Source organism: Phyllostomus hastatus, unplaced genomic scaffold, assembly GCF_019186645.2.
Source record: "Phyllostomus hastatus isolate PE091 unplaced genomic scaffold, TTU_PhHast_1.1 phas_scaffold_78, whole genome shotgun sequence".
NCBI lineage: Eukaryota > Metazoa > Chordata > Mammalia > Chiroptera > Phyllostomidae > Phyllostomus > Phyllostomus hastatus.
Window position 1 is genome coordinate 92,627,306 of NW_025334041.1, and position 24,465 is coordinate 92,651,770.

General features: G+C 35.3%; 1 protein-coding gene across 8 annotated transcripts in view; it reads right to left on the reverse strand.

Moving 5' to 3' along the window:
* EHBP1 (EH domain binding protein 1) overlaps window positions 1–24,465 on the reverse strand; it is a 364,981-nt gene that overhangs the window by 248,433 nt on the left and 92,083 nt on the right. The gene's annotated exons all lie outside the window — the stretch shown is intronic.

A 24,465-nucleotide genomic window follows, 5' to 3' on the forward strand; every position in this document is an offset into this window, starting at 1 on the left:
GTATACACACATTAGTTACAGATGATTAACAAAGCATTCATTCTTCTGTTTGCTTTGGCTAAGAACTGACTTGTGTTAATGTTAAGGAAATACTTCACTTCATATGGAGAAGATATGAAGTGTTGCTTATTTAAATGTACATATGATAAAAGGATTTATATATGTTTTAAGCTCACAAACAATAAACACATTTAAGTAGGTGGAAGTGCAGTTTAGCCACTTAGAAATTAGAAAAAATACACAAACCTTTTTTTTTTCTTTATCCAAAATAGGATATTTATCCTATTTTGATACTTTGTGAACTTATCCATTTAGTATTTTAATGTTGATGAGGTGATAAAAAACTTATTTGAAGAAGATTTGATATCAAATATGACAGAAGCAATCACAGTTATTTTCTTTAATTCTTACACAGGTGAGATATGCAAATCTATCCTGTTTTTAATAATTTTTGTAAAATCACTTTTCTAAAATAAAAATAGAACTATCTTGTTAGGTATCCAGTTAACAAGAAATACTAGTTATAGCAATTTAGCTCCTTGCAACAACCTGTTTGATTTAAAGAAAAGGTAGTCAAAATGAGTAATATGATTTATACTATACAGTGACTGACTTTTGAGTAGATTTCCATTAATTCAGTCCCCAGTATTGTACCCCACCCTATACTGTACTCCAATATAGAGTGGGGTACATAAAAATAAAGGTGTATAGGGGAAAACAAGATGGATTATTTAGAAACTGGCCACTGAAGAGAGTTTAAGAAAGGATGGATTTGAAATCTTTTTTCAGATCTTCACTTTGTTCAGAAAATGACAGCAACTGATAAGGAAAGAATTAGAAAACAGGTAGAAATTAGGAGGTGAAAAATAAGAAAAATATGAGTTGGACATTCTAGGACCACTTGATGATACCTATAAAAATTTATAGTAAACAAGACTTCAGTTCCAGCAGTTAAGCAGACATCTGCTCTGATACAAGTACAGATACCTTTTCCTCTCCTTTTCCTTCCTAACATATATGTTTAGCAACTATACACCCTTGGACTGTTTTACATTAGAAAATAAAGAAATGTAATCTTTTTTATTTCTCCCTTCTTTCTTTAGTAAATCATTATAAATGTCAGTACTAGTTTAGACTTATTCTTTTCCAACTCCTGAAAGGTAATACATAAGACATTTCTACCAAATTAAATTGAGCAATCTCAGGTAGCACCCTTCAATTTTATTTCATTTTCACCACACACATTTCCTAATCATCACTTTCATTTTATATGATCTTCTTGTTGACACGTATCCATTGAAATCTACTTCTAAACTGAACTCTGAATCTAGTCACCAAAAGTGTCCTTGAATCAACAAACCATTCCAAGAGCTTGAGTGAATGATGGGTTTTGTATAATAATCTGAAGCCCTATAGATTTTCATTAGGTCAAGCTATTGTTGGAGTAAATTCCAAAGTGAGTGTTACTGCAGCAAAAATGGAGGTCCCCCCTCATAGCTCACACCTGGCAAGCAGTTCTGTGAGTGGAGGTGCTTTTTTATACTTATGCAAAAGTTTCAGCTCTAAAAGCATTTCTATAAAAGCCTGAAAATGACACAAGTATAATGCACATTTTAAAATAAGAAATGTAACAACACTACTCATGAATTTAATCTACTCTAAATGCAAACAAAAAATAACCTAAAGAAATTACACAGCATGTGCATGTTCGAAACAAAAAAATAAATGCTAAACTAAAATCAGTAAATTTATTTAAAATGATGGGTTATGGATAATTTTTCCTTTTTAATATTTTTAGCATTGTCATTATGTTGGATGTATAATACATTTAAAATTTCTAAAAGACCCAGTAAGTTCTAATAAAAAAGTCTAAACAAAAATGTTGTAATTTTATTTGCACACTATTCCCAGCACATCTGACTCACAGACTCTATTACAGATGTCTTCTTCCAGCAGGAAACTAAGAATTCTTCAGGCAGCAAGGCTTAAAAGTCTCACTCCAAGTTTATTGAAAATGAAATCAATAGGACACCCATTTACCCATTTATTGGATATTTGTAAGTGCATAAAATCCTGCAGAGTATATCTATTTACAAAAAAAAAATTCTTCTCACCCTTAGGTGGCTACCTAAAATCAACAGGGAAAAAAAAACGACTGTCACATGAAAATTTAAATAATAAGCTAAGATACAAAGGAAAATCCACAAGTTTCGTATGTTATATACACTTAGATTTCTGTCACTCCAAAAATAAAGAAAAAAGATGAGATGTTCAGGGATGGAGAAAGGAATATGAATCACTAGTCTATCTGAACTGTAGGACACTAGTGCTTAAGAGGGGTGGATCTCATGTGAAGGTACAATCCTTCCATGCTCACACAACTGGAAATACATGCCCCACTCTTAAACTGGCTTACAGCAGCATATGTAACTCTTTAATTAACTGTAGCAATTGACATACCTTAAAAGCAGAGATCTGAAATAATGTGCTGTAAGTAGTACTTGTAAGCCAATATTAATTTACATTTAACCTACATATATATTAAAGTGTTCAATGCTATATCTAGACTGTAAGGAGAAGGTTGGGTATATATAACACAACTGTGTTTAGAATCCTGAGACAAAAATGCTTTATGAGCAAAGTTCTAAATAGCAATATGTAGAGAATACGCATTGCTGCTATTATTTTTTGAATGCGAAGACAGACATTCATACATGAACATTAAAAATAGCCCTATTTTAAAGCAGTCTCTAGTTTAGATATCTAAACTATCATCATAAATATTACTGAAAAACATCTGGTTACTATACTTGACCAAATAATATTTCTATAATTCTTTAATAATTTGTAAATATAAAAACTATATATTTCTTAATCATTCTAAAGAAAACTTAAAAAAGCCATTTGTATATAAAAACACCATTAAAAATCCATCTCTTACAAAGCTTAATTAAAACTAACTACAGATGATGTGTTATAGAACTATGTACCTGAAACCTGCATAATTTTGTTAACCAATGTCACCCCAATAAATTCAATAAAAAGGAATAAAAAACTATAAATTTTTTACCTAATCTGATGCCATAATTTATTTTTAAAATTTTATAATCAGACATTTTTACATTATGAAATTTATATTTTTATATTTGACCAACTTTTAAAATAAAACTAAAGCACTTCATTGGTTATATTATTCAATAAATATTTGTTAAAAATATTAGCACATTAAGTGAGGTTGTAAACATTAGCATGTAGCTAGTAAATACCCATGATCTGAAGCAGATGATATTGTGCACTGAATTTAAATGAATAATTTAGGTGTGGCTGTTGAGTATTTTGGTCTTGCTTTGTTTTGTTTAATTACTACCAAATAATCTACCTCAGTGGAATTGATCTTTACCTAATAAACATGATCACAAATATTTTCCTTTTATAATAAATCAAGTTCCAGTTGTCTAAAACAGCTGAATTATATTCTATTTGAAGAGTAAGAAAAAGCAAACAATTAAAATTGTGTTATCACAGATATGCAAATACTTTATGTTGGTGTGTATAAGGGCAGAATGGGAGTGAAGAAAATGAATGGATGTAACTTACTAGTATTTAGCAATATGACCTTGGGCTAGTTTCTATATAATGATATTTTAGTTTCTTTATCTGTAAAATGAGGGTAGAACTTTACAATTTCTAAGGCTCCTTCCAGCTCTAAACTTCTATGATTAAGAAACACACATCTGCATTAGGAAACTAGGTTCTAAAGTTACAGAACAACATACTACGGGTTATAACTTAACAAAAATACTACAAAAGCAGGGGCAACAACTGCATGTACCTGTGCTCATTTATGATTGTATGAGCGATGAAATCTACAAAACAAGATACTTCATTTATGGGTACCACTTGGAGAAATATTAATTTACTTGCCAAACCAGAAACTATGGACAAGTAACGAGAATTATGCTGAAATATTTTACATCTTACTTCTGAAATGGAGTTCCATTGTATTCTGTATAGTTTACATGTAGAAACTAAAAGGAGTTAAAATGAATGGTAACTAAAACTGCGAGATAACAAAGTATGTATAGAAATATAGACATACATCTTTTAATAACACATTACCAGCCACATAATACTTATATGAATTAATACTATTTTCTGTAAAATTTTGTAATTTTCTAAAGGCTTAATGTTCAAACATGTCACCAACAATCACCTGACTCATAAAATACAACTTTACATAAAGGCAAATACTTTACTTCCTATTATTAAGCTGATACAGGTATTACTAAAATTCATTTTTTTCCAAAGGTGTGTTTTTTTTTTCAAAGAGCACCCAACCATCCACACATTGTTTAAAAAATGAAATAAAAAAGAAATAAAAAAATTTTTAAAACCTTTGTACTAGAAATTATGCCAGGACTATATTTTGACATTTCTAGCAACTTGACAAACCACTCTGTTTGCTTTCTTCTGCCAATAAGAATCAAGCCAAGAAGTTTCTTCATTTATTTCACTCAATGTCAAAAGACAACACTCTATCAGGGTAAAGGTCAATAATCAATAATGCACCCTGGTGCTACAGTTGAAATACAAATGTTCATCTGAAACCTTTTAAACAAAACCTATGAAACAAGGAGGATATGGGAAGACCAAGAAGTATAAAGTACCCTTTTCCCACCAAACTCGGTTTGCTGACACCTTATATCAAATTAAAGAAGGTATAAACTTGAGGTAGTTGACATCACAAAGTTGTTCTTTTTTTTTTTCTGGTAGATTTTACAATCTCACCTTCTAAAAAAATTTGCAGGAGTGCTACCCTGCAGGCACCTGTGACAGCATCACGAGGTTTTGGATTTAGCGTGGGGAGTTGGATGAAATTGGACACTGACCAGTTCTGTGTATGCTGAAAGGCACCCAGCTGGAACACCGTATTTGGCAACTGGGTGTGATATCACCAGTGCAGTGGATTGGAAGATGCGTGCACTGGCACTCCATGTGGAGCCAGTAGGCTTACATAAAAGGTTCCAGCCATTTTTATTTTGGCAGCTGTCTTCCTAAAGTTATCAGGAAGGGTGAAGAATGAGATCCAGGCTCACACCTCTGAAGATTAGAAATTGTGCATGTGAAGCACTGCCCCTCCTTTATAACGTTAGGTCCTCAGAAATGCAAAGCAGAGTCCTTTGGTGGGGGGCCAGGAGAGTTTACATAATTGAGAAAGTGCCACATTTTAAAACATTCATCTAACTCTCAACTCTCAGGGTGTTATTTAAATCAAAACATCAGCAGATATAATTACATAAAGGAATGAGGCAATTTTTTAATACTTACCAGTAAATATGAATATCACCAGATTAAGAGCCCCATGCTCTTTGCCTACTATACATACATATGTGTGTCTTTCCAATGTACATTCTGAACCCTCTGCCTCCAGAAGCAATTTGTGATGACCACTTGGTCTCATAGAACACTTTATTAATGGCAGCAGCTTAAGTGCTACTCTATGCTATCTATTCTTGATTGACAGAGCAGTGCCACAAACATGCACAACTTCTGGCTTTCACAGGCATGATTCTGGATGTCACTCTTAACCTTTCATGAACACTTAAAGAAGACAGCTATCAAAATCAAACCATTTCCATAGTACATATTCTTTCACAGTGACCCCTCCACTTTCTTTCTTCACCACTACTAACTCAACTATTCTTTCTCATCAGAGCTAAAATAGGACAAGACAGAATTATCCAAGCATAGCTGAGTGGTATTTTGCAGATCAGGTATTTTTCAGTACCTGTTAGATGCAGTCAGCATCTAACACAGGATCACAGCATGCCTTTAATATTTACAATCAGGTACTGAAATTCTATGATCAATTGAATATAGATTAAATATAGGGTTTTGTTAGAGATCACCTTGTTTGTGAACCTTCAGAAACAAGTACACAAAATCTGAATACAAAGTTATATAAAATACTTTCTTAGTAATAAAATAAAAGTATTTTTTCTTAAAGAAAGGCAAAGACACCTCTAAAAATAAGCAAATAAAGTTGAAAAAGTATATAGTTAAATTGAATTTTCAAGCTTCTAGATTCTAGAAACAGAGTTCTTTTAAGTGTTCTGATATTTTAAAAATACAAACGCTAGATTTTTTTAACATAGAAAAGGCCCTAAACATGACTATAGTATGAATGACAGATTAGTACACATATGTAATACCCCACCCCTACCAATGCTACTAAAATTTAGTTTTTTTTTTCAATTGGGAGAATTTTACTTTTAAAAAGGAGCTATCACAAGCACATACTAATTATGACAGCATGCCCTAGTGGGCAGAAGTTGGGTAACTTAAGAAGAATGTACAAATATTTGAACCTTAAAAAATATACTATTTTATCAGCTTGAGTATTCTTAAGCAAGGTCAGAATAATACCACAGGATTATTCTATAACTATAAAAATATTCTTAGCATGTAAAAGATAATCATTCTAAACTACTACTTAATGTAACAGGAGGCATTCTTTAAAAACCCTTTTTTTCTGACACTAAATCTAAACTGTCACTGAAAGAAAACCAAGATTCCCCGAAAGCCCTCAATCTAAAGTACAATTAATATTTTGAAGTAAAGAAACCACCCCACTTCATCCCCAAAATCACAACTTTAAAGAGTTGCCACTTAAATATTAGCCAGTGCTCTGTGAACCATTTTATATTAAAATTGGATAGTTTTAAAATCACACATATAGAAAGTATTGTTTGACACAGTGCCATTTTGATGATAAATTGCAATCTATAGCTCAAATAATTCTACCCAGGGATTAACATTTCAGAGGCTGAGCCAGAGATTATGTGTGTGGATCTTGAATTTCATCGTCTCCCTTTGGCACAATAGCTTATTCTTCCTTTTTTCATCTATTCTCTCATGAAGGGTCAGGAAAGCTTAGCCTTGCTGTTGCATTCATTTCATCTCTACATTAACCAGATACCTTGCAGTCTTTAGTTCTTATGTGTTATTCCATTACAAATACTATGCTGCAGTCTAGTATGGCTAATGAGGTTTGTACCAAATCAAAGGGTGCCATCAAGTGGTTATAATACTCTAAACAGCATTACAGTAAATGACTATTTCAGATAGACTTTCTTCAATCTAGACAAACTGTGCCACTCCTCTATGAAAGAACACATTAATGGGGGAAAGGAATGGGGAACTATCCATATTAATTTTGTTCTTTATTTTCTACCCTTCAGGGATTGCTTTTATGCACATTATATTCATGAAGTGCAATTTTAGAGCCACCATTAGGATTAATATTTATGTCAACAGATTATCAAATGCAACTTGTTAGCTACAATTCAAGCATGACAGCAATACTGGGAACTAAACAAATTTATCAATCAAAATTCATGACTAGATTGATAAGAGCTTATTTTTGAAAATAAGCAATAACAGTGCACATACTTAAAGGAAGATAGTGTCTTGTCAGATCTGATTCCTAACACAACTGAAAATTACAAGGCTATGAAATATAACCAGTATTATTTGATCTAGTTCATGTAGCCATGTCTAAGGTCTAACAAGAAATATTAACAGTTGGTATGAGAATACATTTTCAGACACAAAAAACTTTCCACAGTCTGTCTAATTAGCTACAAGGGTCATTTAGAGTTTGAAGATAAGAATCTGGAACTGCTCTTGGAAAACACACACAAGATAACATGTATTCAAATGACCCTGTGGACCATAGTAAACTGCTACTGCTTTGAACAGTCCTGCACCAGGGAAATCTCACACACAGACTTAAAGCATCTTCATAACTATTTACTTCATTCTACTACACAGAAAGCAAATTGTTCAAATGCAAAGATGAAACAAGATATAAGATAATAAATCATAAAAGCTTGATCTTTAGAAGATTTAAGGAGAGTACCAAGAGGATAGGAAATTCCAGGCAAAATTAAAGATCTATATAATGGCATTAATTATTTTCTATTACATAGCTATTGCAGATTGTCTACAAAAAATATTTTTTACCCCACATTTTCTTCAAGAGCCTTGCCAGTGTCCCAGCAAGTGATAGAGTCTAATTCCTCTCCCTTTGAACTGAGCAGGTTTGTGGCTAAGAGTGTGAGGAAGTAAGTAGCAAGGTAGGTGAGAAAAGGTGATACAATTTCCACTTGGAGAGCTGGAATAATCACTCTTAAAGTTTTCAGTTGCCACAAAAGCACTCCAACTACCCTGAAAGAATTCTAAACTAACATGTAGTCACTCACAGAGACTACATGAAGTGAAAAAATTCCCCTTCCAATGCTTTGGCCCTTCCCCCATGGTATTTTAGCCCTCAAACACTTCAGGCTACTGCCTGTGAGGCTCCAAGCCACAACTGCCTAGCTAAGCCCTTCCTGAATTCCTGACCCACAGAAACTGTGAATAACTTGAACAGTGACTAAGAACTGATCTATCAAACTGGTTCACAAGTGGCAGAAAATGGTCATTAAGCTCTAGGATAGTCAGCAGATTTCAACCTGCATTGTTTATAACAACAAAGTATCACTAAAAGACCATTGAATGTTTATTAAGTGTCTGAAAATACATTCTCATACCAACTGCAAGGTTCCTTGTTAGACCTTAAGCATGGCTACATGAATCAGAGCAAATAACACTGGGTCTATTTCATAGCCTTGCAAATTTTCAGTAGTTGGTTAGATATAGGAATGAAGGAGGCCCAAGAAGTTACGAAATGCATTATGGTAACAACAAGCAGAAATCAGAAAAATGAGTTCAGCACCTCTTACAGATGAAGAGAGGATGATGTCGTTTAGAAAGAAAAAAATACATTTTTATGTTTTGTTTTGGTCACTGAGTCAGATGTCCTGGAAAAGACTGAATTGGTGTTACAGGGCCATATAGCATAGAGGGAAAGTTTAAAAATATTTTAGAGCAATCCACGTAAAAATCCTGGAAACCATATGGAATTTAAAGAACAAAATAAACAAACACAATTGAAACAGACTCACTGACACAGAGAACAGACTGATGGTTGCCAAGGGGAGGGCGGTTGGGAGACTGGGTAAAAAAGGTGAAGAGATTAAGAAGTACAAATTGGCCATTACAAAGCAGTCATGGGGATGTAAAGTGCAGCATAGGGCATATAGTCAATGATATTGTAATAACTGTGTATGGTGCCAGGTGGGTAGTAGAAATACTGGGTGGACCACTTTGTAAAGTACAGGGTCTGGCACAAATAATCCCCCTTTTTATTATAAAATCTTTTTATTACAAAGCCATAGGCATGTAATCTGTAATACAACAATAGCACACTCAAGCACACCATATGACATTTTAGGTGAAATATTCAAATTAAAACTATAAATTATTACACCCATATTATTACACTACCAACCACAGTCAAGCAGGTGTTAACTTCTGCTGGACTCAGGGATGTCTGACCCATGGGCCATGCATGGGACATGCAGCCCACGATGGCCCGACACAAAATCATAAATTTACTTAAAACCTTTTTTTTTTTTGGCTCATCAGTTTTCATTAGTGTTTGTGTATTTAACGTGTGGCTCAAGACAACTCTTCTTCTTCTTGTGTGGCTCAGAGATGTCAAAAGGTTGGGCACCCCTGCCAGGGAACATCTAACCACTGTGTTGTATACCTGAACCTAATACAAAATACTAAATTTAAACTGGAATTGAAAAATTAAAAAATACTAGAAACCAATGTAAGAAAAAAATAAGTTGAATCAGAAAGGTAACAGAAAGGACACAGCTCTGAAATACGTACTTTAGTACGTAAAAGAAGAAAAAGAACATTTACTTAAAGGAACCTGACTTGGAAAAAAATCATTGATCTATCTAATTTCCCCCCATAACCTGTTTTCACCAATTCTTTCCCTGTATTTTCTATATTGTTTAAGAACAATACAAGCATCCAAATATTCAAACTATAAATCTGGAAATCATCCTAGATTCCTTGGTTTCCCTCAACTCTCAGAACTAATCAGTCACTAAAAGCTGATTCCATTACCTTCTAAGTACTTCTTGAATCTCTCTCTCTTCTTCCCTGTCTGCACCTGCTAATGCCACTGTCCCAGTTCAGGCCCACATCACCTACTACCTGAACACCTGAAGTAATGCCTATCTGATCTTCAGCCCTTCAGTTTTACACATCTCAATTCACTCTCTACAGCAATATTTTTCAAACTGTATACTATGACCTTCTAATAGATCCTAAAATCAATTTAGTGTTTTCTAAATGGAAACCAGTGTTCTAAAATGTCAAGATGGAACAAGAAATACTACTAAGAGTAAGATGTATTTCACAAACCTTCTTTTTAGTTACACATAGGTGTTTATATATCTGTATCTATATATCTATTGGATCATAACATAAAGGTATTTCTTAGTGAAAGGCACAGTCAGAAAGTTTGGAAGCTAAAAACTGATTTTTCAAGATACAAATGTGATCATTTTACCTCTCTGCTTAAAATTTTTCCATGGTTCCTCATACCGTATTAGAATCATGAAGCAGAATCAGAATCATGCAGGATCTAGGCAAATCTCTGTGGTTTACCAGACCCACATATAATTGTGATGGGTAGTCAGGACCCACAGATCTCTAGGATAAAGTTCAAATTATTTCATATAGCATATAAGGCCCAACATAATCTGGTCCTCGTTCATCTCATTCATTTTAATCCATTCTGCTTTCCCCACTTTGGGCATAGAACTGAAGTAATTTTATCTCTGTTCCTTTACCAAGGCTGTTTTCTCTGTCCTCACTCCAGACCTCATGCTTCTCACACAATTCTATCTGGTGGGCAAACTGTTGAAAGCCTTTCAAATCATACCTATGACAGTAACAACCATTCCATTCCAAGACACCCTCAGTGGACCTTGCACCTACCCCTTTTCCAGCATCATCACTATAGCTGCATCATTTGCTCACAGATTTGTCCCCCTGACTAGACTGGGAACTGCTTGAGGACGAAAACTTTTTCTTATTTATACCTCCAAAGCCTAGGATGTACACGCATAATGATTTTACAATATCCAGTATAAAGAGGTCCAAAAAACCAACCATTCTGTGTCCCAATTAAGTAGAACAATAATGGTCTACTTTACAAAGAGTTAAATCCTACCCTTCTTTGGTAGTTTTTTTTTTAATTGAGATATAAGTGACATATAACACTGTATTAGTTTTAGCCTTTGTCAAATCATTGGTAAGAACACAGCTACCCTGTATAGGCCTGAGCTATGGCCGAGGTTTAACATCTACAGCCAAGTGAAGATAGAGCACTGTTCTGTGACGAAAGTTCCACATGCAATAAATGGGCCTAGTACCTGTGTCCAGCCAGCCCCAACTGCTTCCATATTGGTAACTGGCTTCTCTAGCCAGGAAATTAATGGGCCCCTCTGATCTTGTTCTGTCTCTTTACTCTCTGCGTCAGTGAGGTTGTAGTTATGATGCCATGAGAGATAATTCCAGGGCCAAGATCATGGAACAGGACACTGAACTACACTCAGATGGAGGCCAAGACTTGCTGCCAAGACCATGGAGTAAAGGAGCAGTGTATTATCCCTCTAAGTGTCTAGTATACTAGTCCCTATGCCATTTTCACAGACTTGGGATCAAGCAAATCCTGGCAACTATTCAGAAAAGATACTTTTCAACTTCTCAAATGATCCCCACAAAGCAACAAATTTAAGAATGAAACACAGAAAAGAAACAAAAAGGAAAAGAATATAGGACTAAAAAAGAGTAGCCCTTCTCCACAAGCCAGTCCAAGGGTAGAATATGGATAATGCTCTCTCCCTGCACACCCTTAATATCTGCCTGACAAGGCGCAACACACAGTTGAACATTACAGGTGTGTATCTTTATTTCCATTTTCATTTAAGACATTCAGAACACTAAATTTTAGTACCAGAAACAAGGGATTCCTTGCACCCTATCTTGACATCTAACTATGTAAACAGGTTCGATACCAGGTACAAGGCTATACATGTATGCCTAGCAGCAATTAGCCTCCCATTACTCTGTAAAACTTTCAGCAAGATTTCAGTCAGGCAATTCCTGAAAGAGATGTGCAGCTGACTATCAGTTAAGGCCTTAAGTCAGAACAGTGACACTGAGTTGGGGTTCATTTGTCTGCTTCACCCAATCCAGAAACCGCAACGTAACCAAGGAAAAGCCAAAGATACACCCTTTCCCGACTATCCTTATTATTAATAACTCTGAAGGTTTTTCCAAAACTTTGCATCTATGTCTAATTTCTACATATTGGTCCACTGTAGACCCTGTGACCCAGACAAATGCTTAGGGAAATCAGTATTTGTTTCTTTCATTCACCAAACTACAGTTTTCCTAGCTATAAGCCTTATGTATCAAGACCCAGATAGTGCCTTTCTGTTTAGCTCAGGCAGAATTCTAACTGCATATAGTTTTGAGCCCAAGCAGCTGACTCACTCTGAGCCTATTATGATTCCAGGATTGGTTCAGAGGCAGCTGAACTCTATTTGTCAAAAATGAGTGTTGACTGATGGGAAAGGGAACATAATGGAGGTAGGAAGAGATACCTGCCTCCAACTCCATTCAGATAGCTTCACTCAGCTGAAAGGCTTAAACCACATGGAGCAGAAGGTAATGGTCTAAAATCAGGACAATCTATGCACAGCATCTTATTGGTAGGATCACACACAAAAAAGCAAAGACAGAAGTTTCCAGATAGTTTCTACTAACAGTCTAAACTCCAAACCATCCTTTCCTCTCCTTATAAAAGTTTCAGAAACCATTGTATGAAAGCACATGGGTAATGTGGGATGACCCTTGCCCTAGAAACCAGAGCCCCGGGTCTGTGATTTACTGAGGTCCCTGACCACAATCTGGTTCCCTTCCTGCTACTGCCTTAGCAACCTATGAATGACTCCCCTAAGCCCTACCCAGCAAAGGGCAAGAAATGAGTAATTAAACCAGGTTCACTGTTTCTGCAGGGACAAATAGTTTTTATAATGTCAACAATTCTATTTAATAGGATATAATTCATGAAAACATTCCATTTGCTTTTGTTAGTACAAATGCACCTATATCTAATTACATAATGCAAAGTTCCAATTCTGTACAAAGAAATAATTTAACTTAGCTTTTTAAAAGTTTTCCTTGTTTGTTTTTGTAATTCACTTCATGGTTGTCTTTTGAGCAAAGAATTATGTAGGAGCCTCCAACATATTAACTGATCTTTCAAGGTGGGTGGTGTGGCAGAAAACTAGGCCTACAATCCATTCCATTTTAAGAAAGTTTTATCTGAATACTACGAAGAGAACAGAAACACAAGTAAAAGCAGCAAACTGAAAAATCCTAACATGAATACTTTTCTATTAAAAATTGGCGTGTCTCCCTAACTGGTATGATGTGTTGGTTGGGCGTTGTCCCACAGAGCCAAAGGTCACTGGATCTGTTTCTCTCTCACATTAATGTTTCTCTCACTCTCTTTCTCCCTCCCTTCCCCTCTCTATAAAAATAAAATAAAATCTTTTTTTTAAGCATGGCATGTCATTAGAACCCTACATTAATTACCAAGTCTCCGTTCTCATGTTTTTCATCACGGGTAAAAAGGCCTCATTCAGATTGATAACATTTTGTATGCATTAATATCTTTTGCTGCTGAATTTCTACGAATAAATATGTAAAAAATTGCTCAAATACACTGCTGGTTTTAAATATCTATAGTGTAGTATTAGAGGTATGTTCTGATAGCCGACTAATGTATCAGCTTCCTCCCTCCAGTTGGCAAGAAATAGAATTAAAAGCAACTTTGGGTCTCTCATTCATTTGAAAGTAGCTAGCAGGAAGTAAGAATAATCTAAATAGTTCTAGCAATTTAGAACACGGACTGCAGTATACTACTGTGACTCAATAATAACTGCATAAAGTATATGCCATCAAATTCATTCAGTATAAAGTTTAGACTATTTTTTAGTTTAAAAACTTGAATGTACAAGGCTGTGGTATTTTCCTTAACTCCCAGAAGTCTCCTTAATCAACTTAAATGATCTCAAAGGACATATAGTTGTTGGAGATACAGCAGTAATTTATTGAAATACTTTCTCTTCTATTATCAATTTTAAATAGAAACATCTATTACAATGTAAAAATATTATGCTACTGCTCTAGTTCCTTTAGTTTTAAGATCTTTCTGATGAAATGTATACATTAATTTAAACCTCTAACACATTTACACTTTTTAATATTACTCAAAAATGTTAACTGGGATCATATGCTAGTGCTTTCCATTTGCTCCATAAAAAAAGCAAAAATTTTAAAAAGATAAAAAGATAAAAGATGTTACTACCTCAAACCACAAAGTAAAGTCTCAATATGGGTTACCCACATGAGAAGAAGTTTTTCGGCTTGTATCATGTCATGTACCTATTTTTCAAGAATTGTGGAAATACCCAGTGGTCTTTAAAGTATTTTGGATAACAATTTCATTAAAAATCTGATTTTTTAAAAAAACAATACCTTCATACACAAACTTTTGTCTACATTTTAAAAAGATCTCAATCCTCTGAAGTACATCCATGCAAGAACCCCTAAGTGTCCCAAGAATCAAGGTTAAGAGCCTTTGTTTGGTGTGATGGCAAGCTGGCTGTGGCATCTGTCACCAGTGCCACCTGTCTATTGAGGGAAAGATGATTTCAGAGATCTGAATGAATAAGTGACTGTATATTTCAATATACATTCTTTCTGAATCCTTTTGCTTATAAAGACCTGTTCTTTGGTCAAGCATATCCATTTCCAAATCTTGTATTCATGAGTTTCCATGACCTGGTCCCTTTTAACATAATCAATTAAGTGATTTGCCTTATTCCTCCCTCAAGTTTCCTTCCACATTTTTTATCTTCAACTTCATTTGTAAAGTTTCTCTCTGACATTTATTATTAGTAGCACGTACTAAATTCTTACTATACAAGATCTGTTGGAGAAAGTCCAGACGTTGTTAAAATAATGAGAATGGTTTGCACAACATCGATGTAACCTGGCAGCCAAGGAAAGTGGATTGGAACACACATGTGTAAACAATGACGACTTCACTGTACTAGTCAAGGGGGGCAGTAGACGCTGTTTAGTGAGCATGTGTACTGTGTGGCCGTCACACTCAAAATGACTGAGTAGACTAAAAAAATCTCCATCAAATTTTATGTTAAACTTGAACATTCCTCCCCAGAAACTATTCAGATGACTCAGAAGGCCGCAACTATAGGGAACTGGTGACTGACAGCTTCATCACAACAACACTCCAGCTCAAGCATCATGTCTCATGCAGAGTTTTTTGGCAAAATATTAAATCACACAGGTGTCTCAGCCCACCTCCAACCCAGATTTCACGCCCTGCATCCTCTGGCTTTTCCCAAAACTAAAATCACCTTTGAAAGGGAAGACATTTCAGAGCATGGATGAGATTCAGGAAAGTACAACAAGGCAGCTGATGGCAATTCCAACAAAGGATTTTGCAGAGTGTTTTGAACAGTAGAAGAGATGTTGGGAGCACTGTGTGAGGTCCCAAGGTGCCTACTTTGAAGGGGACTGGGGCGTCACTGTCCTGTGTACAAAGTTTCTTGTATCTTGTATCTTCAGTAAATACCTCTATTTTTCACACTACATGGCTGGATACCTTCTGGACAGGACTTGTATACCAAACACTATGCTAGATGCTTTTTTGTTTTTAATATCTCTAATCCCAGCTATTTTGTAAAATTATCTCAGTTTTACAAATCAGAAAACAGAGGTTCTGAAAGAATAAATAAGCATACAGTATAGATTTATACTGCCAGTAACTGTGATTCAAATCCAGGTCTTACTGAGCCCAAAGGCTTATTTTTCCCCGTCTAGTCCTTCTCCAACTTTTCCTCTCAGTTACTCTTAACAGCAAAGGTAGGATGCACATCTTGAAGAACCTGGGAAGTAAAACTAGAAGTAGCTCAATTAAAATACAACATTTCTTTGAACTAATGTTTCACCTTTAAAATTCACATTACTTTTGCTTCTTTCTCTGAAATGATTCCATGGAGATTTAATCATAAAAACACAAAGTATATATTAGAGAACCAAATTTATAATACAAAAAGCTAAAAACTGACACATACCTCTAGGGATAAACATAGGCATGTTTGAAAATTTGCTTCTGAAGCAATCTTGATTAACTTTGATCCATATTAACTTATCTACCTCTAATTTCTATTAGACTTTTCAGCTATCATTATGCATTTATCATAGTACATATCACTTTATTCTTGGTTTATGTGTGTATCTCTCAAACCAGACTTTAGCATCTGAGTATAGATGCTCACATGTATCCCCTGAAGCAAATAATTAGTACAGCTAGGCTTCAAATACAGTGCCTAGGACAATAAACGTCTGATGAGCGGATAAATAGTAAAATGCATGGGCCCTTAGAGTCTGCAAACTTCAGTCTGAGGCAGAGCTAAGCTATTTTCTGTATGTTCTTGAGCTAGTCACATAACCTCACTGAATCAAAGAAATCATAATAATGTCCACAAAGGGAGGTTTCTATAGGATTAAATGAGGAATTCATGTGAAAATATTTTGTATTCTTTAACAACACATCAAATATTAAGATTTCTGAAGTTATTATTGATCAGTTGATGTAAGTTTAATTTTATTGTAAGAGGCAGGTGAAGCAAGATCTTAAAGTTAATAGTCCTGGCCAGGTAGGTCAATTGGTTACAGCATAGTCCTGATACGTCATGGTTGCAATCTCCAGTCTGAGCACATACATGGAGACCAATGAATATATAAATAAGTGGAACAACAAATCAATGTTTCTCTCTCCTAAAAATCGATTAATCAATAAGTAAATATTTTTAAAAACCTTAATGTTAATATACCACATCAGCCTAGCTAAGTCAATTTAGAAATAAAAGTAAACTCCAATAAAGTATACAATCTGTTTAACTGATCTACGCATCAGGGCACAAAATTGTTTTCATAGTGGAATGCATTTCATAATATAAAATACTGTTTTATACATTCATCCACTCCTCCCTCCAATTTTCAAAATCTTCAATTTGACAAAAATACATGAGCAAGTGACTCAAATGTTCTCAAAGCCACTTCGTGTCTGCATCAGAATTCTAACTCAGTAAGATCTAGGCTGGAGCCCGTCCAGGTATCTGCATTGTTAAAAAGGGACACAGATGATTTTAAGTGAACACTAATGTAAAACTAACACCAACATTTCTTTACAACTACTGCCCATCATGTGAACCATCACAGCAATTATATAGTGAATCTTTAAATTCCGTAATTAGCACAATTCAATTAGATGGTTGTAAATTACTACAAACATAGAAAAATGAACTACTCTTTTAAAATGAAATATTCAAAAAAGTAATGTACTGCACTATACGTTGTTACACAAAAGAGCTAGGATCTCTCTTACCTCTGCTCGAACTAATCCAGTCACCTGAAGCACTTTCCAGATTCCTTATAGCTGACAATCAGAATCCTTAATCTCTTATCTGAAATCTCTTACTTGGATTCCAGAAAGGGGGACAAAGAGCCTGTGCCCATATTACAGTGCCTAGATTACGGCACACTACCAATGAGGTCTAAGGCAGCACCCCATAATCAAACATATTATTTCTGCAGCAAAATGAATAACATTCATACTAAGTGAAATACTACAAATAGTCTCACTTCAGGTCAGGATGGGTTTTACCACCAAATGAGTTTGAAACAAATTTCCAAAAAGTAAATATTTTAAAATGTCTTTAGGTAGAAGTTTTGGATTTTGAGGTTACAGAAAAAAGACTGTAAAAACCTTATCTTTAGCTTTCAACTTATATATCACTTTAATTGGAAAGCTTCCCCTACAATACCAAGACTGGGTTAGTCTTTACATCTACAACATTTAATACACCATACTTATTCCTGTCTTAATGGCTGCCTGTTTATCTCCCCAATGCCTGTAGGATACCTGGAGTCAGGGGCCACATATTTTTCACTATTACACTTTCAATAACTAGCAAATATTTGCCACATGGTGTCCATTTAATAAATAGTGAATGAACAAGCAATTATGAGTACTGAGGTTTTAGTGAAGTTTTATAATATTAAAGTATTTGCTTGATCTGTAAGGTATGATTAACATCAATGAAGATGAATTTCCTCCATATAATGGGACAAAAATCAGAAAATTCAATAAAAATAAAGACTACCCAAGAGTTTATCTATTGTAATGGTATGAAAACAGTGCTTTGTTGCTACAAAGTAAAACATTTTCTTAAACTTGTTAGCTAGGACATTTTACAAAGTAAACTACTACATGAAATAAATGCTCTAACATGCAGTAGTTATTTGCTATTTTAACATAGAGCTTCTTACATTATATATAGATACATACAGTACAGTTGACTTTAGATGTTAATCCACATTATGTCCCTTCCTGTTATCAGGAATTTTAGAATATAAGACCTAAAGATGGAAACTTGCTTTCTTCTAATTAATATACTCTAATAAAACTGACAAATAATTAACAAAAAATGATAGACATTAGGCAAGATGAAAATGGAAAGCTAAGTATTTAAACAAGCAGGCAGTAATATAAGAATCAGGATTCTGAGACTCTAGCAGGCTCAAAGCATATGTGATCACTATTGGACATACCTTCCTTTAAAGGCAACTAAAGTTTCTCCATTATTTTCTTTAAAACCAAAGGGTCTTTTGGGAATAAAGGAGATGGAATTTTCCTCCAGAAGCACAACTAAAGATTTCTGAACTAGAACACACTAAATATTTAATGTAAGGAAAACTAAGGAGGAAAAAAAATGTCTATACATGGACTTTCTCTGAAATTTAACCAAAATGAAAGTGAACTGGCTGGCAAAGACTACTAGCCATCTAGAATACCCTACCTAATTTACACAGACAGCCAGTCACCATTCACATAATGATATACAACAGAAAGTTGACAGGATAATTAAAAGACCAGAAAAACCTGTTTAAACTATGAGCTTTCTATTTAAATTCAGGACTTTACTTCTGAGTGGTGGGGGGAAAAGATTTGTTGCTTCTAATACTAATTTTTTTCTATGTGGAAACAAGAACAAATAATATCATTTGTCAAGAAACAAAATAGCTAATTTTGAACCTTAAGCCTACCCAGTCAGAAAGGTCATCTAACAGGAAGTTTATCCATTTGTAGTGAATCACCTTTTCTGACATGCCACTATCTTTTAGCAAGTTCTTAACTAAGCTGAATGTGTTCAAAAGTGGCCTTCATTATTTACCTTAAATAATCTGGTAAAAAAAAAAAAAGTGAGAGGATTCATGAAATAAGTTTGGCAAAATACTGATGATGGTTTTAGCTGGGGGATGGTTACATAGAAGTTTATAACATTATTCCTTCTACTTTTGTGCATGTCTGAAATAATCTTAAAAATTTAAGTTGAGATTTTTAAAAACTTGAGTCTTGATTAGATTTATCCAAGCTGCTAAACTGGTATGAAGGAAAAGATTAGCAGAAGTCCTTTATACACTGCTTTCAAATTTCTGAATTATTTAGAAATCCAAATGTATCTAAGACTCTTGAGCTGTATGAAAAGGACATGTTTGAAAAGATTATACAAAAAAATGGCTCAAAAGAGACCTAATAATACAGGAATCTTACATGTATCAGTCTTCTTCAAATGTAAACTGGTCAGTGCTATACAGGACAATGCTCAACTCTATCACTAAGTAATCACTATGGCTAAGTACATAAAATTTTCTGACATCTCACAGGAGTGAGAGAATTCCACCTCCTTCTTAACCAGCTTTAGGGAACAGTGTGGAGAAAGGGCTGTATTCCTAAATACAAAATTCAATGAACTACAAGGGAAAAAAATTATCACATATATAGTATACGATATAGTATACAGTACTAACACACACAGCTATTATAGACATTACTGATTAAACCACTCTTTAGATACTGAGTAAACAGAACAAAAAATGAAGTACATTCTTTCTTTAAAAATGCATGTTCTTACTCTATTTTTATTTTTGTAACATATTTTATGCGTATTGTATTTTTTATTTTTTACTGTTAATTGATTATAGTTGTTCCAAATTTTCCCATTTGCCCTCCTGCACCCAGCAACTCCCTGCTCCCACAGTCAATTCCCACACTGTTATCCGTATTCCTCTGTCATTCACACATGTTCTTTGACTAGTCTCTTTCCCTTCTTTCCACCATTATCTCCCTCCTCTCTGGCCATTGTCAGTCCATTCCAAGTTTCCATGTTTCTTGTTCTGATTTGCTCATTAGTTTATTTTGTTCATTAGATTCATCTTATAAGTGAGATCATATGGTATTTGTCTTTCACCAACTGGTTTATTGTACTTACCATAACAGTCTCCAGTTCCATCCATGTTGTCACAGAAGGTAGGAGTTCTTTCTTTCTGCTGTGCAGTATTCCATCATGTAAATGTACCAGTTTTTTTATTCACTCATTTACTGATGGGCACTTAGATTATTTCCAGCACTTGGCTATTGTAAATAGTGCTACTATGAACTAGGGGTGAACACATTCTTTTGAACTGGTGTTTTGGGATTCTTAGGGTATTTCCCCATCAGTGTAATCACTGAGTCAAAAGGCAGTACCATTTAAATTTTTCAGGAAATTCCATACTGTTTTCCATAGCTGCAGCACCAGTCTGAATTCCCACCAACAGCACACTAGGGTTCCCTTTTCTCTACATCTTCGCCAGCACTTGTTGTTTGCTAATTTTATTAATGATGGCCATTCTGACAGGTGTGAGGTGATATCTCACTGTAGTTTCAATCTGCATCTCTCTGATGGCTAGTGATGTTGAGCATCTTTTCATATGCCTATGGGCCATCTGTATGCCTTCCTTGGAAGTGTCTATTCAGGTCCTTTGACCATTTTTTAATTGGACTGTTTGTCTTCCTGGTGTTATGAGTTCTTTACATATTTTGAAGATTAAACCCTTGTCCAATGTATCATTGACAAATATGTTCTCCCATACAGTTGGTTCCCTTTTCATTTTGATGATGGTTTCCTTAGCCATGCAGAAGGTTTTTAATTTGATGCACTCCCTTTTGTTTAATTTTCCTTTATTTCCCTTGCCCTAGGAGCTATATCAGCAAAAATATTGCTACATGGAATATCTGAAATTTCATTGCCTATGTTTTCTATTAGGATTTTTATGGTATCACTACTTACTATTTAGGTCTTTTATCCATTTTGAGTTTATTCTAGTATATGGTATAAGTTGATGGACTAGTTTCATTTTTTTGCAGGTACCAGTCCAGTTCTCCCAGCACCATTTGTTGAAGAGGCTGTTTTCACTCTATTTTATGTTTCTGCCCCCTATGTCAAATATTAATTGACCATAGAGACATGGGATTATTTCTGGGCTCTCTGTTCTGTCCCATTGATCTATGTGTCTATTCTTATGCCAGTAGCAGGCTGTTTTGATTACAGTGGCCTTATAGTATAGTTTGATATCAGGTATTGTAATCCCTCCAATGTTGTTCTTCTTAAGATTGTTGTGGCTATTCAGAGTCTTTTTTGGTTCCATATAAATTTTTGGAACATCAGTAAAATATGCCATGGGTCCTCTGTGCTTCCTGAACTTGTGTGACTTTTTCCCTCACCAAGTTAGGAAAGTTTTCTGTCATTATTTTTTCAAACAGGTTTTCAAGCCCTTGCTGTTTTTCTTCTCCTTCTGGAATTCCTATGAGGCAAATATTGTTACATTTCATGTTGTCCTGCAGCTCCTTAAACTATTTTCATTCTTTTGAGTCTTGTTTTCATTTTGTCGCTTTGACTGGATGTTTTTTCCTTATATAATATTCTGCTTCATTTATCCTGCTTTTAATTCCTTCTTGTGTATTCTTCCTTGCAGATACTGTATTCTTCATTTCTTTATTCTCAGTCATAGTTTCTATGTCCTTTTTCATGGTGATGTAGTTTCCACTAAGTTCCTTGTAGTTCTCACTGAGTTCCTTTAGCACTTTTATAACCATTACTTTAAACTCCATGTCTGATGAATTGCTTCCCTCAATTTCATTTAGCACTCTTTCCATGTATTCCTCCTTTCCTTTGATTGGGGGTTGTTTCCTTTTCTCCCTATTTTAGGTGACTCTCTTCGTTTCTACATATTGGATTGATCTGCTTTGACTTCCTGTCTTCATTGGGTGGTCTTCTGTGGTTGGAGACCTGTGGGACTCAGTAGTGCAGCCTCCTTGAACTTCTGAGCTAGGTGCTCTTGGGGTGCCCCTTATGCAGTTTATGTGTGCTCTCTTGCTGTAAGTAGATTTTGGTTGTTGTTGGCTCATTCATTGGTGGGTTGTCCCCTCCAGCTGGCTGGCTGACCTCCACCCACTATGTTTTCTGTGCTGTTGTACAGGAGCTGCCAGTACAAAAACAGCCACCCAGCAAACAAACCCCTCAACCACTACCATGATATCAGCAACAAATGAGCTAATATTAATAAAGGTAGAAAGAAAATATTATACAAAAGGAAAAAAGAATATGAGGTGACTAATGGAAAGAAAAATGATTTTGAGAGGGTAGAGGGAGGAGAAATAATAAGCATTAAGGGTCAGAAGCCAGGCTAAGAAAGGGAGAAAATAAAATTTACCATGTAAAATAAATAGGAAGGGAATAGAGCAAAATGGAATAAGAAGAGGAAAGAGTACAATATGAGATTTGAAAAAACATAGTGAAAAAATAGGAACCAAACTGAAAAAAGAAACAATGACAGTGATATCCACAACAAATGAACGAAGATTAACAAAGGTGGAAAGAGAGTATTATAAGAAAAAAAGAAAGAAAAGAAAAGAAAAGAAAAGAAAAGAAAAAAGAAAAGAAAAGGAAGATTGTGAGATGTCTAAGGGAAAGAAAAATGATTTTGAGAGGATAGAGGGAGGAGAAATAATAAGCATCAAGGGTCAGAAACCAAGCTAAGAAAGGGAGAAAATAAAATTTAAAACAAAAATAAGACAGGGCAGGGGGAAGGCAAAATGGAGTAAAACAGGGGAATAGTAAAATATGAAATTTAAATTTAAAAAACAGTAAACAACAAGGAATAAAAGAAATGCAACAATAACCCCAATATCAATGAAAACTGAGCAAATATTAACAAAGGTGGAATGAGAATAAGGATATTAAGAAAGGAAAGAATGTGAGATAACTAATAGAAAGATGGTTTTGAGAGGATGGAGGGAGAAAAACTAGAGTAAGAAATAGAAGCAAGGTGTAGAAACAGAAAAATAAAATTTAAAACAAAAAATAAGAAAGAAAAGGGGGATGGCAAAAAGAGTAAGAGAAGGGAAGAGTAAAATATGAAATTTGAAATAAAACTATAAAATAATAATAAAATGTATGTAAAAAGAAAATAAAAAATAGCAAAATAATAGGCACACTCGAGACAAACAATGTTAAAAAGCTATGCAAGAGAAAAATAATGCCAATCATAGAAAAGAACAAGGTAGGCTTCGTCTCAGCAGAGTCTAGTGTTTGGCTACTGTCTTCTCCTGGATCTGTCCCTGGTAATGTCAGCTGGAGTCCCAGTCTAACTTTAGGCAACCTGTTTAATGATACAAGCAATCCACAGCCCATGGCTGTCTCCTTGACTTGGCTGGCCCTCTCTGTTCTGCCCTGTTGGCTTTTTATCAGCGTAAGGCCAAGTGGCAGTTTCATCTGATGTCTGACAACACCACATGTACTATCTCCACCTGCCTCGAGAAGGGGCTTCTTGGTACCTCTGGAGGATGTGATTCCTGGTTCTCTCCTAGGATGTGCTGTTCAATCTTCAGGGAAGATGGGGGGGTGTTCCCGTCTTGGTCTAGCCCAGATTATTTCCAATAATGTATAGTTTCTGATGAATTAGCTGTTTCATGTGTGGGGCCAATCTGTGTGAAAGCATCAGCTCTTTCCTGCTTGGTACTGATGGTAGCTCTGTGTGAGAGCTGAGGCTGGGCAGGGCCCTGAATACCTCTTGCTGTACCAATTTCTAACCTCTCTGCTCTGCTGCCTTCAGTGGAATAGGGCCCAAGGAGGAGCTGGCACAGAGTCTGAAAAAAGTTCATAAAGGGCTCCTTCAGAGACTCTCTCTTTCCCCTGAGGTTATGTGCCCAGTGGGGGGTCTTGAGCCTGGCCTTCCTGTTCTGTGAAGTTTGCAGTCCTGCAGGTGGAAGTTGTACATGCCTTCCCCTTCTCAAAGGTTTGTACTCTATAGTGTGAGTGGCCCTGCCTAGCTGCCAATAATCTCATGCGCTCAGCTCTTGCCCATCAAGTTCTAATTCACTGCTCTAGCAGGAAACTCAGACCCAAGGTTCTGTTGATTGTTCAGGTCACTTGTCAGAAGATCAGCTGAAAATCCATGCTGGGGGGCACGAGCAAGTGGGTTCAGCTTCCACCTACTCAGCCCCCA